We start from the raw sequence: 18,642 nt of genomic DNA on the forward strand, positions 1-18,642 counted from the left end.
ATATTGTTGGGTCTTTTTTTTCCCCCTAATCCAATCTACTAGTCTATGTCTTTTGATTGGTGAGTTTAGACCATCAACATTCAGAGTTATTATTGAGACATGACTTGTCTTCCCAGCCATTTTTGTTTATTTTTGGTATTTAACATTTCTAATATTGTCTCAATTAAGAAACTTCCTTTGATTTGAAAACTGTGCCTTCCTCTATCCCAATAACTCTTAGATTTGATCTTTTCATGCTGTCCCATAACTCTTGGATGTTCTGTTCATGGTTTCTTACTATCTTCACTGTGGCATCAACTTTATTTTCTAGATTGTATACTTTGTCTTCATTATCTGATGTTCTTTCTTCCAAGTGGTCTAGTCTGTTCCTTATGCTTTCTATTGAGTTTTTTATTTGATTTATTGTATCCTTCCTTTCAAGAATTTCTGACTAGTTTTTTTTTTCCTTCACTATCTCTATCTCTCTCAAAGTAATCTTTTGCTACCTGTATTTGTTCTCTTATCTCTTTGTTGGAGTGATCAATTTTACCTGTATTTGCTCATTTAGGTCATTCTTTAATGCACAGATCACTTTAATTATGAAAATTCTGAACTCCTTCTCTGACATTTCATTAACTTCACTGTTCATGGGTTCTGTTGTTATCCTGGTTGTTTGGGCACTTTCTTCCCTTGTTTTTTCATGATATCTATGTGTCTTCCTTTCTTGCAATGTGGATCTGAGACATTACAGTTTGTTCCCTATATTCTTGTAGTACCTGGGCAGATTGTCTGTACCTTACCTTGATATTGGGCTTCCAGACATTGAAGTGCTTGTAATAGGTTTTCCAATTCATACCTTACCTTGACTTTGGGCTTCCAGACTTCCTCAGTGTATGCTACTGCATGTAAGGTTGGTGGTGGCAATAGCAGAGGTAACTCGAGATAATAGTTTAAGTGTCCTGAGATGGAAGCTATGTCTTACAGAGATGGGGCTGCAAGAGTGGGCCTCAAACTCCCTTTGTGATACCTGTTCTGAGATGCAGCTGCTTCTAGGCGCTGTTCGTTGTCAAAAAGTTAGGGGCTACTGTGTGAGGAAGACTATGAAGATGACTGCAGTGTCCCAAGTTGGAAGTGGGTTAGGCTTAGGCTCCCAGGTTGGCAGAAGGAGAACTGATACCTACTGTGGACCTGGTTCCTGCACAAGTTGCTGTGGACAGACTCCTGAGATAATCCGCTGGTTGAAAAAAGTGGTCCTATCTGGAAGCTGGGCTCTGATGTATGCCTGCAGGTGGAGGGGTGGACCCAGGCCTACTGTGAGCCTAAGCCCAGCAGAGGCCAGTGTGGGTAGATCTGGGCTGCTGTCTGCTGGACAGAAGGGGCAGTCCTGTTCCAGAGGCTAGGCTCAAGCAGCTGTCTGCCCTGTTGGTGGAGCAGTGGACCCGTATTCTTATTTATGTATGTGGATGTTACTCATTTTTTTTTCTTTTTGACTTCTCTTTGACCAGCAATGGATAAGCAATTAGGGAGCAATCTCGAGTAAAGGAAACAACTAATTTCCTTTTTATAGTGTTTTATACTTCAAAAAGCAAAAACCAGTAGTAATCTTGGAAAGGGAATAATTCATTATCCCTTTAATTATAAAATATTGAATGTCTCATCACTTGCAAATGATAAATAAAGTTACCCATAGACTCTGCTAAAAATTTATTCTTTCTGTATAATGTTAAGCATCATTTGGCATCTATGTTGTTATTTTCAAAATTTTAGAAAATATTTCTCCTCAAAACAATTCAAGTAATATTATTTTCTATGACATTTAAGATGTGTGTATTTCTATTTCATTCTAGAGAATAGTTTATTTTGTAATGACAGTGAATTCTTTAAAAAGTTAACTGTTGAAAACAAATCAAAGAAGTAAGATATCTTTAAATTATAATAAAAATGTTGTGTTAATTAAAAACAGGAATATATTTCAAAACTCTGTTTTATGGGTGAGAACAGGAATACACATCATTTGGTACATAAATAAAAGTTATTTGTATTTGGCATTAGATTGCAGTTTTATTTCTACCGACTTCTGACTTATGATTATTTACCTCTAGTTAAAGAGAATTTAGGCTTCCATTCTCTGAATATATGTATTTATTTATTTATATTTATTTTTTTAAGAGAGAGAGAATTTTTTTCAACATTTATTTTTTTTTAAATTCTCGGCAGACACAACATCTTTGTATGTGGTGCTGAGGATGGAACCCGGGCCTCACGCATGTCAGGCGAGTGCGCTACCCGCTTGAGCCACATCCCCAGCCCTGAATATATATATTGAGAGAGTTGGATAGAGGAAGACACTGGACTCAGTGTGGGTGGCAGAATAAAGACAGCCTTGAGTTTTATTAAAATCAGAATAAATAACAGCCTTTACAGAGAGGTAATTAGACAGGAATACTTTCATTTAAACTACTACTGAACATAAAAACCTAGATTTACTAGAAACATCATTATTAAATAATATTTTATTTTTTGTTACATACAGTATCGTTGTTAAACAATATCAGTCTATTCTTTTTAACTAAATGAAAATAAAACTATTTAAAAAATTACCAAAAATGTGGGTGATTTGCATTAGTATGTTAAACTTCAAAGTGGGCTGTTTTCTACTAACAAAATTAGTATCATTTTAGTTTTAATAAAGTTATTGTTGTTGTTATTATTCTTATTCTTATTCTTATTCTTATTTTGATACCAGGGATTAAACCCAGGGCCCACATCCCAAGCCTTTTTGAATTTTATTTAGAGACAGGGTCTTGCTAAATTGCTTAAGGACATCCTTAATTTGCTAACACTGGTTCTGAACTTGCAATTCTCAGCCTCCTAAGCCACTGGGATTATAGGCATGTACCAAAACTCCTGGCTAAAATAAATTTATTAGACAAAATTTGTAGGTGTGATGATATAAATATAACCAAAAATGTCAATGAAAATGGTGAGTCTGATAAATTAAGCCTTTTAAAATTTATGCTTGTAAAGTATAAAAACCATTACAATGAAATTGATAAACAAAAAAGTCATGTCATTTTCACATAAGAAATGCACAACTTTTGAAGTAATTATTTTCAGTGATTGTGTGAATTCATAGGATTTTAGTATAATATTTTATTTTAACCAATCTCTATCTTAACCAATCTTTATATTCCAAGATTGCTTCAAAGATTTCCACCTCTGGAACATATACTCTGTATAACCCCTGGAATTTGTGCACATATGGGTTAGTTATAGAAGTGATATTTTATGTTATATGGCTAGGTGACTCTAAGAAAGGGGGATTACACTGGGTGTTTTTTATGGTTTAGATGTGAGGCATCCTCTCAAAGCTATGTGTGAAACAATGCAAGAAGGTTCAGAGGAGAAATGATTGATCTATAAAATTCTTAACCCAATCAGCCTATACAGAGGGGTATATTTATGATTTAATCCCCTGATAGGGATTAACTGAGTGGTAACTGAAGTCCTAGGGTGTGATTGGAGGAGATGGAAATTGCAGTCTTGCTTTGGGTATATATTTGTATTTGGCCAGTGGAGTGTCTCTCTGCTTCCTGATCACCAAGATGTCAGCCAATTCCCTCTGTCAGTCTTCTGCCATGATTTCTGCCTCATCCTAAGGAATGGAGCTGGACTTCTGCAGAATAAGACCTCTGAAATTGTGATCCCCTGAATAAACCTTTGGTTTTCTACAATTGTGCTCCTCTGGTCCTTTAGTCACAGCAGCAAAAAAGCTTACTAAAATAGTGTTCATGATATATCAGATGAGCCTTATAGAGGCCATTTCCAGAATAACCTCAAAGTATGAGAGGGGTTCCAAATGAAGGAGATTCTGTCATAGGCTTTAAAGATGGAGCAGCCAAGTGGCCAGCAGTGCTAAGTCTTTGAGAGACTACAATAACCTCCAGCTTCCAATAAGCAAAGAGAATGAAAACCATAATCCTACCACTGCCAGGGAGTGGATTTGGCTAAGGATCTAAATGAACCCAGATCTAAATGAACCCAGAGGAGAATGATTCCCTTGAATTTTCAAAAAGAAATGAAACTTCTTTACCCTAATTATGCTTCTTTACCACAATAATTGAGGATGGAAATGCTAATTAACCCTGAATTTTTCATTACCCATTGTAAGTTTTCACACTGCAAGCCATAAGTATATATAATTATTATGTGTTGATTAAAATTAAATTTAAAAATTAATGAATCAGATGTTATTTCTATTTTTTTTTGAAAAATCTGTTTACCAGAGTGGATACATTATTCTATCTTCCTTCTAAGAGTATCTAAGAACCATTATTTATCAATTAAAAAATAAATGATTTTCAGAAAGTGAAAACAAACAACAAAGAATAGAGGAAGAAGAAATGAAGCCCAGTTAACAATCTGATTCACCTGACAAGTAGTAAGACTGTCAGTGAATAATCCATGAGTGCCCCACTTCTGAATTCTGTCTTAACAAAACTGGATGGTTTGTAATAAAAGATGTTGTTTTGATCAATTAAATTTGTGGAAATTGTAATATTATGGAAATTTATACAACTAGTGTTTTTCAAGCCCACCAAGGATTTTATGATTTTATTACATGGAATTAAATAAGGAAATAATGAAGATGACAGAAGGAATTAGTGAAATACAAAACACACATACACTAGAGAAAACCATGAAAGAAGTTTCATTATTCAAAATAAATCATGAAACTGACAAATCCCTGGAGAGAATGATAATCATATAATAATACATCAGAAATCTGGGACTTTTGAAATTTCTAAGCAATTTGTTTTTGCCACCATTTGCTAATAATATGTATGTTTTTCATAGGCCAGTTCTCAATTCATCTTTGCTAATTTATTGGCTCATATCATTTAATTCAATTTTCAAATTTTGTTTGAAGGAAGTTTAAACTTATTTCAAATTTTTAACTCTTCTTTGTTGAAATGCACATTCACAGTATTGTATAGTTTTATGAAGGGGTGCATTCTTATTTTTGCTAAATTATTAAGATTATTAACATAATAATTATTAACATTATTAATACTATGTCCAATATATCCAATTGCTTTTCTGACCTTTTCATTTTCATTTTAGGGTTATATACAACTATATATTACTAATTACATGTAACACTTAAATTGAAAATTTTAATTTAATATTTACACATTTTTAAATTTAGATAAAAAGAATAATCTTATCAATATAAAACATTATGTAATAAATGAAATTGACAATCCAAAATGTGGTTGTGAGATATTTATGTCATAAGCCTATGATTTTTAATACACTATTATGTAAAAGTCTTGATAAAGATGTAGGCATTTTAACAATCTTTGCAGAGAACATGTTTTTGATATTGATGATCTTTATGCTTATTTCTATTTTATTAAATTTTATTTTGTTATTTATTTCCTTCCATTTTTTGTGGGATTATTTGCTTCTACTTTTTTAACTTTGTAAAAGAAAACTTGACTTGTATATTTCTTCATTTCCAACATACGCATGACTGTTAATTCTACTTATATCTTATTTAATATACCCTGATATCTTGAATAATAATATTTCTGCTATGATTCAATTAATACATTTTTCTTATTTCTATTTAGATTCATGTGTTGGCTTATTTATTAGCTATAAATTTGTTTCTTACTTACTAATACAGACAAAATTTCTAGTTATCTTATGTGTTTCACATCAACTTAACAATATTGTGGATAGAGAACTTATTTTGTGCCATCTTAATTTGATATTTATTTTGATTCATTAGATACTTTAGCCTGTTTTTATTTGTATGAACATTTCATGAACACTGAAAAGTTGCACATTTGCAGTAGATGGCTGTCAAGTTTTATAGAGTTATTTAAGTTTATATATCCTAAATATCAGTAAAAATATATCTTAAATAAACATGATAAAAAGTCCACTGGATACAAATATGTGGAGTTCATGAGGAACTCATTATCTTCTAGATCACAATCTATTAAGAAATAATATGTTCATGATTACAACTAATTGTACTTTGTAAGAACTGAGTATAATACACTAAAGAGATAGACATAGAAATGGGGTCCATCAAGAAATCCTACTAAAATGTATGTGTTTAGTCATTTATCCACACATTTTCATTAAATTTCTCCTAGGAAATTTCATAGTACCTATCCTTATGAGTAAGAGAAGTGAATATTAATTTAAGTTTGAAATGTTTTATATATTTTATTTTTTAAATGATTATTTTTTAGTACATAAATAATGCAGTCTATTACTGAGCTTGCTTAATATAACAGAATTACACATTATTTGGGGTTAAATTTCATGGGTTCTTAAAGTCACAAAATTATCAGCAATAATTATTTCATTTTTAATGTACAGTGCCAAATTTGAAAAAAGTATTATTATATAAAATTTCTTATATAACAGAATGTTGATAGTGATAGCCAGCATATTGATTTTGCATGTACTATAATGGCTTTAGTAATTTAATTTTTTTCTTAGTGAAATTCTGTTATTTGATACTGGTTCTTCTTTACTTATAATTAATTTCAAATTTTATTACATGCATATTTTGCATGTTAAGATAATCATTTTATCTTTCACAGATCATAGATGTTTCTTTTTCCTGTTTTGTGACCATTTTTTTAAAAATTATATAGTTGATTATTGAGAATTCTACAGAGAAACTAGATATACCCACTGCATTAGTCAATAGTGAAAACATATTTTTGTTATTTTGAGTCTATTTGAGAGTAGTTTCTTACATATAAAATGTATATCTTGTATTGTAAAGTTCCACTGAAAATTCACATCATTACTTTTAAGTAACTTTAATATAGTTGTCGCATACAATGGAAAAAGATTCATAAAGTAAGAATAAGAATTATTGTAAACTACTACATATCTTCTTGAAAGCTACTCTAAAGAAATGTTTGCAGTGGATACTTTGTAATTAAGGTTAACATATACAATCATGGAAATAGAAGTTTACTTTATGCAAATGTACTTACCTATATTTTAATAAAATATGATTTAAAATGTTAGAGTAGTATATATTTGCTGACTGAATGAGTACATATTTTAGAAGCATCAACCATTTTATACTGGTGCAGTTTTAGATGACACCCTAAGTGCTATTGTGAAAATAAAAGAGAAAGGTTTGTTTAGTTATTTTAAATTCCTACTGTATTTTAGGGTTGGCCTGTCATGAAGCTTTTAAGTTAGTTCTAATTGATGTTTTCTTGTTTTAAATTTCTATTGTAATTTAAATAGCTATGGGGTTTATGTTTCTAAGTTACTTTATAGAAAAATTGCTTGGCAGGCACTTGTTTAAGAAAACAGTCATTTTAAACAGTGGTTTTTCAGTATTTTTTTTGAGAAATTAATTGCTTTATAAAAGTTGAGAAACAATAACAATGTTGGAAATTTCGAAACTAGGCAAACAAAATTTATTGGCTGACAATCCTTTATAAGCATAATACTTTATATTTTCTAAATTTGTAAGAAACAATCACAACACAAAATTTAGTTACTAACAGTCATAATTTTCTCTGTGTAGATAACAGTTGGTAAATTATGTCCACTTAAAATATCTACAAATAAATTCTAAACCCCAAAATCATGAATGTAAGTGGCAAAGAAAATAAATAAGGAAATAAGTATTTAGTCAAAGTTTATTTTCACTTCTGTCTTTAAAATAATTAGGTCATTTCACTTTGTATTTTAATTGTGATAAATGTCATTTGGAAATAATTTTATATCAATCCATACTTACTCAAAGTAACGATATCATATTTTCTCATTATTACCAAAACTCAGGGACTCAATTGGAACTCCAGAAACATTGTGCCCTGCCATAACTGTTCTTTAAAGTAGAATGTCACAAATAAATCCTGTGCTGATAGATCCTCTTAAACGCATAGCATTTCATTTTCAAAAAAATGCTCTAATGCCAAGTATATCATTATGGTATGAATGGAAAATTAACTAATGGTTTATAAAGTATAGTAATTTTACATTTACATGATGTCAGTAAATAAAGCATAATTCTTTCTCTCCACCATTGGGAAAGAAATGATTTTCCATTGAACAAATAAGAAAAATATATTCCATGTCTATGAATAGATAAAGTGACAGAAATCACAGTGATTTCATTTAATGCCTTATATATCTTACTTTATGGATAAAAGGGATAAGTATTTACTTACAAACATTTAAAAGTAGTAGGAAATGTATTAAGTTCTGGTTTTTAGGAAGTAAAGAGATTGCAAGTCTACAGTCTCTCCTAACAGGTAAAGAAATATCTGAAAGAACTGACTCTTGACTCATCAAGAGTCAGTTCTTTCATTTATAAAGGAAGTGAGGTCATATAGCATATTTGTGCCTCAAAAATTGTAGAGATTGACAGATATATACAGATAATTACAACTTAGCCGATCATAATTAAAAATCACAAAAACAGAAACTTATGAGCAGAAACATCCATAGGAAACAGTGCCAGGGTAGCAAAACCTAAAGTCCGGCTCAACTGACAAGCATGAGAGTTAAAAACTCCAGGAAGATTTATTCATATGGGGGGCTGCACAGTTTTGTGAATTTTACTACCATAAGATCTACTATGTTCTCTTTGTAATGATTCCATAAAAAGCTCCTGTTGTATCCAGGAAGGGGAAGGGGAAAAGAACCATTTTGAAACATAACAGAGAATTCTGTTCTAAAGTATGTAACCTTTGCCTAATCTAGTTTTTCAGAGCCTGACTGTCCTCAGGGAAGGGAAATATCCAACTTTCCATCCTGTTCTTCCAAGAGGGATAGAAAGAGGATCTGGGAAGCATTGGGGAATGCCACAGGCCAGATGCACAATCTTATGAAATGATTGAAATCTGATGCATAGGACTATAGGATGCATGCCTGCTCTCAGACTTTGTCACCAAATTACTAAACATTTAACTGACAGATTTCCTTTAATTTAATACATCATGTCTTGCTATCATGAAAAAATAACAAGATAAATTTAAAAAAACAACAACAACACAAAACAGTTTGAAGAGATAGAAAAAGTATCAGAATCAAACTCATATACACGGGGATATTGGAATTATCATAATTGGAATTTAATGCACTTATGATTAATATTAATGGATAAACTAGACACCATTTGATAACAGATGAGTCATGTAAGCAAATAGATGGGAATTCATCAATAATAAGTGGAAGAGGACAAGAACACTTCAGCAGAAATTTTTTTAAAAAGCCTTTGATGTGTAGATTAGTAGGTTGGGATATCTGAGTTTGAAATGTCAGTAGAAAATTCTGAAGTAGAAAACCAAAATGAAAAAAAAAAATTCTGAAAAAATAAATAGGGAGAATATCCAAAAATGTTGGGACAACTACTAAGTGTGCAATATGTATGTAACTAGCTAACCAAAGGGAGAAGAAAGAGAAAAACAGAAGCAATAGTTGAAGCAATAACAAATAAGGATTTCGGGCTGGGGATGTGGCTCAGCGGTAGCGCGCTCGCCCGGCGTGCGTGCGGCCCGGGTTCGATCCTCAGCACCACATACCAACAAAGATGTTGTGTCCGCCGAGAACTAAAAAATAAATATTAAAAATTCTCTCTCTCTCTCTCTCTCTCTCTCTCTCTCTCTCTCTCTCTCTCTCTCTCCCCTCTCTCACTCTCTCTTTAAAAAAAAAAAATAAGAATTTCATCAAATTAATGTTGGATACCAAATGACAGTTCCAAGGAACTCAGACAACACCCACCATGATAAATGCTAAAATTTAAAAAATAGACCTAAATATACAATATTCAACTTTCAGAAATTCAGAGAAAAGTGTGAATAATCCAAAGAGGAAAAGTACCTTATGTATAGAGGAGCAAAAATAAAAGTCATTACTGATTTATTCTCAGAAACCATGCAAAAATAAGAGTAAAAATCATGTTCATTTATGTATGCTAAAGTATAATTGTCATTAACAAAACAATGATATAATGAATGACAGAAATTACAAAGCACTCCCTGTGAAGAATATAGTGCTGATTGAAAGTGAATTTTATAGATTAAGATGGAAAGAACTGACATCTTGACAATATTGATTCTTCTTATCCATGAACAAAGTATCTCTCCATTTATTTAGTTCTTTTCAGAAAATTTTCATCAGTTTTTCAGCTTTTCTCATTTAGATACTTTACGGAGTTTTTTTTTTTTTAATTTACATCTAATGCTAAGAATATATTTATAACTAATCCAAGTTCACTTTCAAATAGCTCTGTACCTCTTCACAGATAGAGTACCTCAAAATAATAAAATATTCCTCATCTCTCTATTCCTTGGAGGAGATATAATGTGTACAGTTAAAGGAAAGACCTCAGCCCAATAAGACAACATACTACATTATTTTACTTATATAACATTCTAGAAAACGTAATATCATGAATAAATAAAAGGATTCGTGGTTGCCAGAGCTTAAGTGGGTATTAACTGAAAGGGCACAGATAAACTTTAGGAATATGAAAGAGCTCTGTATTATACCCACATTGATGTATACATGATATTGTCAAAAACTAGAATACACAACATCAGGAATGAACTCCAGTGAAAACTGTGGATTTTGCATAACAATAATATGTCATTGATTATAACAAATGTACCACCCTAGTGGGAGAGGTTGATATTAGAAAAGGCTGAAAATGAGGCTTCAGGTAATAATAATAATTGGAAAAGCTTTTACAGTAGGGTCAGTTTTGTTATAAAACCAAAGTGTTCTAAAATTAAAGTTTATCAGTATGTAAATATGTATGTGATTAATCCCCCCCCCCTTCCATTCTCTAGACCAGAGAGTGTCAACATAAGACATTTTGCTTGGCACTCTGTATGGACAATTGGCAACGCCTGGAATCATTTATAATCACCACACTTGCAGGGTATATTTGGGTTGTTGCTACTAGCCTCACATGGGTAGAAACCAGGAAAGTTGCTAAGCATCTGTAATGAGCAGGACCACTCTTCATAACCAAGTATAATTCAGTCTGAATGTCCATGGTGCCAGGAGGAGAACTATTGGCTTGGAGCAGCCAAAATGAACTTCTCTTTACCAATGCTTGTCTTGAGTTAAATAATTGTTCAACAGCCTACAAAAATCTTACATTAAATTTTTCTTCATTATTATGGGAGCATGTGCTAATAATGTTCCCCCTTTGAAATGTTATGTTAAATTTTTTAGTGTGATTTGAATCTACCTAAAAAGTCATAAAAATTATATTGCTAGGCTCATCCTGCATATGTAGGGCCTCAACACTTTAAAAGTCACTCAACCTAGGTCCTTCAGTTCATCAGGTCTGATTCATACACTCACATTTCACTCCAAAGATTGTGTGCCCAGCCTCCTGATCAGTCTGCATCTCTGTTTGTGGACCTGGCAGTCATTTCCCCAGGTGCTGTCAGTGGAGCACCTTAGACTTCAAGGTAACAGACTGAATGCTGGAGATGAGCACAGGGAGGGCAGTGCTAAGGATTAGCAGAAGGATTTTAAATTGCATTTGGACTCACCATTGAAAACTGTTAAGAGAGGTATCAGAAATAAGCAAAGATGAGTCCTAATTAAAAACAACTTCAAGATTTGGCTTTATGAACTATATGAAATCTCACGTTCTTAACTTCTCCATGGAATTGCTGTTACCATTCATTTGAGACTATAATAATGTGAAGGTTTCCTAAAAGATACATGTTAAATTTCTAACTATTTGATAATCATAAAAAAGGCTTTTCTTTCTCTCTCCCCAACACCTTGACTTCTTCTCCCTCTTACTCTCTAGAAGAGAGAAGAGTACTAAAAGAGGTAGTGGAGTCTAAAGTGTCACAAATCATTACTGCACATTGTTTTTTTATTCATCACTTACATGAAAAATTTAGGGGCACATTTATTGCTTTTCCTGCTATGGAATAACCATACACAATTTTATATTTTTTAATTTCCATAATTACAGATGATAACCTAGGGAGAGAGAAATGGACCAGTCCAGTTTTATAAAACACTAAGGTGGTGATGCCCAGCAACATCTGTTAAATCAGCTGTAGGCTTCTTGACTGATGGTCAAACCTCATTTGGTAAAAATTTTTAATGACTTGACATACAAACACAAAAGTTTTGTAATGCTTAGACTAATGTCTAGAGTTCTTTATTCTCCTATGTCTCAGAAATGGGTTATTTTGCCAGCTTTATGAACAGAAAGGCCAAGATATGCATCTTCCCATTGTGATATGAAATTTTTATCCTATCTGATTACTACCTCAATCTCTTATAATTTGAATGATGGAAACCTAAATTCTTCTGGTAAATTAGATTATTTTTAATTTACACAGCCGAGCATCAGAGGATTAAAAATGAAAGGATTATACAGAATCTCTAAGGAATTTGACCTTAGGAAATCTACCATAAATGACTTTTCAGTTGCCAGATTTAGCAAATAAAAACATAGAATGCCCAATTAAATCTAAATCTTAGGTATCAAAACACAATGTATGTCGTTAGTACAAGTCTGTCCTATACAAACATGAATACAAATATGTTTGCTTCTTACTTCAAGCTTAATTAACTGTCACTTATCATACCTGGCAAAACTACCCTCTCCTACATCTTTGTATCCACTCTTGGTAACACATTTATCTATTCAACTTCACATTAGTCTACTGAAAAACAATTTCCATTTCTAATTTCCAATAAATATTTAAGATCTGAAAAAGGAATACAGTTTTGGAGAGGAGTCACAGATAATATTTTTCACTTAGGTAGATAGTAAAGAGTGAAAAGAAATATACACTCCCTCATGGTAAAAGATGTATTTGAAAATACTAAGATGGTTCTGTTTCAATATTCATTTTATCTTTTTTATACTGTAAGTGAAGGTCAAATGACAAAGAGTACATAAAAGAGTTATAAAAAATTTCAAAAACTATCTGGAGTAAACAAGTTAATTTGAGTGTTGTTTAATTTTTGACATTATTTTCATCTTTTAGAGAAAAGTGAAAGTCTTCATTAATCATCTGCTAGTAAAATGTTTATAAAAAATATGTATGTATCCTCTAGCAATTACTGAGCTTCTTGATTTATTTACTCAATTTGAGTTTTAGAGCCATCACAACAATAATAAAATCATATTAAGGACATTTAAATTAAATACTATTTGGTTTACGTGATAGTTAAGATGGTGTGCTAATTACTTACTCCTTCTTTAGATTCTAACCAATTGACAATGGTTCCATTGGGATACAGGTACTAGGTTTATAAATTTATTTTCAATGAAAACTTCTGCTAAACTGAATCACAGAGTGTTGCACAGGCTGGAGGTTAAATGAGGTTTTCATTTTCCTCTCTGTTGAGCTGAAGACAGCTGTACCCACACAGCTGACTTGCCACTCCACAGAATGCTGAGGAAATAGTCTCTGGGAGCCACTCAAGCAGCAGTTGTGAAAAACTGCTGAAATGCTGGCACTATTAAAAATTCCCCAAAAGACCGAGGGTGCTAGCAGAATTCTATTTGGATGAATAATCAGTGACCAGGTTGACATGGATAGTGAGTACTTCATGTTTTATCTTTTCAGGAACTCAAACATTTCTCTGCCTGTAGTGAAACTTCTTCCATTCTTTCAAATATTGTGCTGCCTAATAACTGGACCCGTGACCCACAGATACATCTGCTGAAGTGAGGTTCCAAAGACAACAAATCCCGCTCTGTAATGAACTTACCAAAACTATACGTACTCAAAGAATCCTCTTAACTGTAGTGTAGGCGGGCAAATGGAAGACTGAATAGTTTATGACAAGGACTTCTTGACCAGTTTCCTTGTACTTTTCCTGTAATGGACCATGCTGATGGGATCACTCTGCTGACAAATGGTTTTATTTTATATTTTCTGTGTTGGGTTCACTGACTACTACATTAAGATGGAGGTCAGAGGTTTATATAAAGCACTAGCTGAGACCTAATGCCAGGCAATCACAAATGGGTATTATGAATTTCGGGAAGTATTTCCACTTGAGTTTCTTTTTGTTTCTCCTTTCCAGACTAGCACAGCTTTCTTACCTTCTAGTGTCAGGATGAGAATCAAATGTTAATTGTTTTGTGTTCTTCCTATTTTAATATGTCAGCATATTTCATCAGTTTCATGTGACTTTTTAAATATATTATCATTGAAATTAGTTTGGTTTTTACAATCAAAACATTGATTTTATAAATTTAAATAGGATGTGTTTTTCTTTCTTGATGATCATAAATTATGTGACATCTTACAATTAATAAGAACTTAGATCTAAAAAAGATAGTAGTTTATGTGAAGCAGATCTTTTACTCATCCTAATATTTACAAAGTCCTGATGAATTTTTATGATTCCCTCAATTCTAATTAGTCTGATGTCATTGTGTGTGTGTGCTTGTGTATATTTACTTTAATTTTGCAGGCATGTTCATGGGCTTTTGAGATAGGAACATGGTGGGGTTTAATTGTGCATCCTATTTTATATAGTCAACAAAAACCATCTTTAATTTGTGTCCCTTTCCATTTAATAGCACATGGGAAAGACATCAGAGTTTCCTATCGAGCTTCTTTACAATAGAGGAGCTGGAGCAAGAACTGAAGAATATGATTAGGCAGAGAAATGTAAAATGTTATAAAAAGTAAGAATTCTTCCTGACAACTCTAAGAATTGCTCAGATTTCAAAAGTCAACTGTTGTTCTCATGATCTTTTAAATATTGTCTATATTGTTTATTGTTGGCATAAATGATATTAAATTATTGATATAAATTAAGATGTTTTGTCAGAATCTAATTTTCTTTCTGGAACCCTTCCTGGTACACAGCAACTAAATAATAATAAACTGACAAAAAATTTATTAATGATGTGCAAATAATGGATTTTTAAAAATTTACAAATATATAGAAACCAAAATCATTTCCTCTAAAATCCAAAGGAGTTCAGAGTCTTTCTTATAATCCTGCTTTGCAATATTTGTAATGTACTTGTGTGTCTATTGGAGAATTTGTTCCATTTTCTCACTACTGAACTCTAATACTCTTGGTTTTCTTTAATTGTGTATGAACTATCAATGTAAAGCAAATGTAAATATCAGTAATAAAATGTTTAACCAAAATGTAAATTTTGTACCATTGCATTTGATTTGAAGTCAAACTAAGTATAGGAGAGAATTAAAAGACTTCAAGGAAACTCTATTATGTTTATTACTTAATGATGCAATTTTTGACATAATGGATGTACTCAGGGTGATTGTGAAAATAAAGAAGAGTTTGGATGTTAGAAATAATGAATGATAAAAATTATTCCTTTCAATTTGTGAGCTGAAACTTTAATAATTATTATTTATTATTATTCAAGGTAAATATGAATTTTGTTGAATATGTCTCCCAATTGATATACTATTTTACAAATTATGGATAGATAAAAATAAATATGCTTAATTAACTTTTAGGTAAATTTTAAATTTAATTTTCAATAAATTTTAAGTAAAATGGCATTACCATAATATCGATGATTGTCTATGTTTTTGACATATTTTCTGAGTCTTCACAATTGATAACTAATGCAAAATCTAGGCAAAGGTATTTAAAATGTTATATATGAAAAAAAATTTTAAAAAATGTTATATATGAAAAATATTTGCATATATTTTCATTAAGATCTATTTAATTTTTTTTCTCAATATAAAGATTGTCTTCAAAGGTAGAACACTGTTTTAACAGAATTATAATTAACTAAATTATGTCTTAAAGGAATAGCATAGCCATGAAGAGGGGGATGGGAAAAGCCCTGCATGTAGGCTATTAGCATCTCAGTATGTTGCCCATTATACTATTTTGTACACCATTCAGAAACCTAAATAAAGGAGAAAATTGCTTTCTGTAAATTGGACACCTAAGCACACACAGAGCGTGTAATTAATACAAAGATGGAAGGGTGTATTCATTAGCCGTTTTTGTGCTATAATAAAAAGGGCTATTCTTGCTTTTAGGAATATTGATAGAAAACTAAGTTCAGGGTGACTTTTTGTAGAGAAATAAAACACTAGTAATGAAATTTAATTGAAAAATATTTTTGACACCATTACAATTAAAAATAAATATTTAGAAACTGAGTTTAAAAAATTCTTTATACATGCTAACAAATTCTTTGAGGTAATAAAATAATAATACAAATTTTTTTTTTACGAATGAAATTTATTCTCCATGAATATTTATGTTTTATTCTTAAGGAATATTTCATGGCCAAGTTAATTTAGCATCTAACCTCATCAAGCTGCAGCTAACCTGTTGTGCGTGAATGGGTGCCCTAACATATTTGCTGTGCTAAGATTTTTAACATCACATACTATTCTGTGCACCCATCTGTGGATGGTTATGGTATAAGTATACTTCTATCTCTTTCCCAGTCATCCAAATTAAATGCTTTAATTTTGAGTGGCAGATGTTACTAGTCTGTCTCTCTTTTTCTTGGTCGAGTATATACTTCTGCTCACATTTCACTGGAAAAGCAAATTACCTGGACAGATCTCACTTTAAAAAGTCCATGTCCACTAATCTTAGTTCAGTGGATATAGAGTAAAAATCTTTCAAAAATTTGTTTATCTCCTCTTCTTTAAATACACTGATGAAATTGAAATCACATCAAGTCAAAAGACACACATGAGGAGAAACGTTAATTGTTTGAAACTTACACTTGTAAACCAGGTCTATGACATGTTTTTCCATTTATCTAGATAATTCACAATGTTTCTGAATAACCATGTACACATTTCTTGCAGGATTGGTACATGTATTAGATGTATTACTAAGTATTAATTACTATTTGTTGTTGTTGAATTATATTTAGTTTTTTAAAGTAGCATTTCCTGAATTTCTATTGTTTGTGTACAGAAATAAAATTGTTGTTGATTAAGCCTGTTTTCTTTAACATTGCTTTACTTTAACCTAAGAAAAAAATGGGTATTGTTGCCACCACTATGAAGTTAGACTTCAACTGACTCTGGAGGTGGTACGTGAATTGAAAAGAACTTTGTGCTGGAACTTAAGGCTTAGCTATCATTCAGGACAACTCCATGAACTTGAGAAGTCATTTTAGCTTTATACTTATTTATCTATAGGATAGTATTGCAAAGACTCCTTGGTCCTTCTCAAATCTAAATTTTTATTATTTTAATCTCTAACTTATTTTCATGAGATTTCAAGTTTAATTTCTATAAAATACCTTAATGTCAACTTAATAGAAAAATAAACTTAAAATCTAACTTTGAAAGAGCTATGCATTTTATCAAGTCATTAGGAATAAAACTGAAAAGGAGCTATTAACTTAAATCATCCTGAAAGATTTATTTTCACGCCTGTTCAACCTGCCCACATAGGTCAGGCAAAATATTTTCATGTTGAAATGTTTCAATGAATAATATTTTTTCTATTCTTGGTCACATTAATCTCTCTCATGAATACTTTTTTACACATGTATATATAATGATGTTTTGAATCCATGGAGACAAGCTTTATAATCAAGTTTAGGTTCCTTGAAATATTGAAACCTAAATGGACAGCACTTACTGAAAATAAGACTGACATCACCACCCCATTCCACACACCATATGTCACTGAATAGCTTCCACTCTGCCAAGATGTAATTTAAAGCAGTGACCTAGAAATAAAAGACTACATATACCATTACCAATCAATCCCCTGAGCCATTCAGTCTCCACTCAGAACTATTTTAATAAATCATTTCCATTTATATTGATGAGCTGTTAATGCAAATTGTAAGTAAAAGGACAGTTGACTTTTATTAGCAAAGACATTAATATATAATATGCTACACAAAAAATTCCATGGTCTATGCTCAATATGATACAATATAATTCTTATCCAGAGGAATAGATGAAATGAAATATCATTAATTTTTTAGAACTTCAGGTATTCATATTTTTACATCTTATTTAATGTCTTATACAGTTTATAAACACATAGCTATGCAGATACAATTTTCAGAATCTGGATTTCATCCTATGTATTTTTTAATTAGGTAATTAACAACAGGTAGTTTCAATGATGGAAAGAATTTCAACTCCTGTTCATGCTTTTAAATGTCAGTTGACTAATTCTGATTGGGTTCAAGTTTACAGTTATACTTACATAATTCTGTATCATCACATTAATTCAACCTCTGATTTTTTTCAGCGTTTTTAATACTAATGGCATCATTCATATTATTAGAATAAGAGTAAGTAACAATTAACAACCGGTATTTTGGAGGTTTTCAGGTTATGAATTGAAATCACATTAATAAATTCTTTGTTTTCCAAATATATAAACTTAGACAGCAATTCATTCATTCTGCATAAACTTAGCAATGTCACTCATTGTAATGAATGCTGGGAAAAAAAAAAACAGAGGCAAAAAAATTTGTCCAATGTATAAAGAGCATATTAACAATTTTATATTCCTCTAAAAATTACAATATTATTCTCATTTCCTCTATGCTATCAATAATAAAAAATTAATCATCTGTAACTATGCCTCAAAGAAAAATACAAATGCATTTTTCTGCTTGGTTGAAGAAACTTGTTCTCCCTGACACAATCTCTCCAATGG

This window comes from Urocitellus parryii, chromosome 2, assembly GCF_045843805.1.
Source record: "Urocitellus parryii isolate mUroPar1 chromosome 2, mUroPar1.hap1, whole genome shotgun sequence".
NCBI lineage: Eukaryota > Metazoa > Chordata > Mammalia > Rodentia > Sciuridae > Urocitellus > Urocitellus parryii.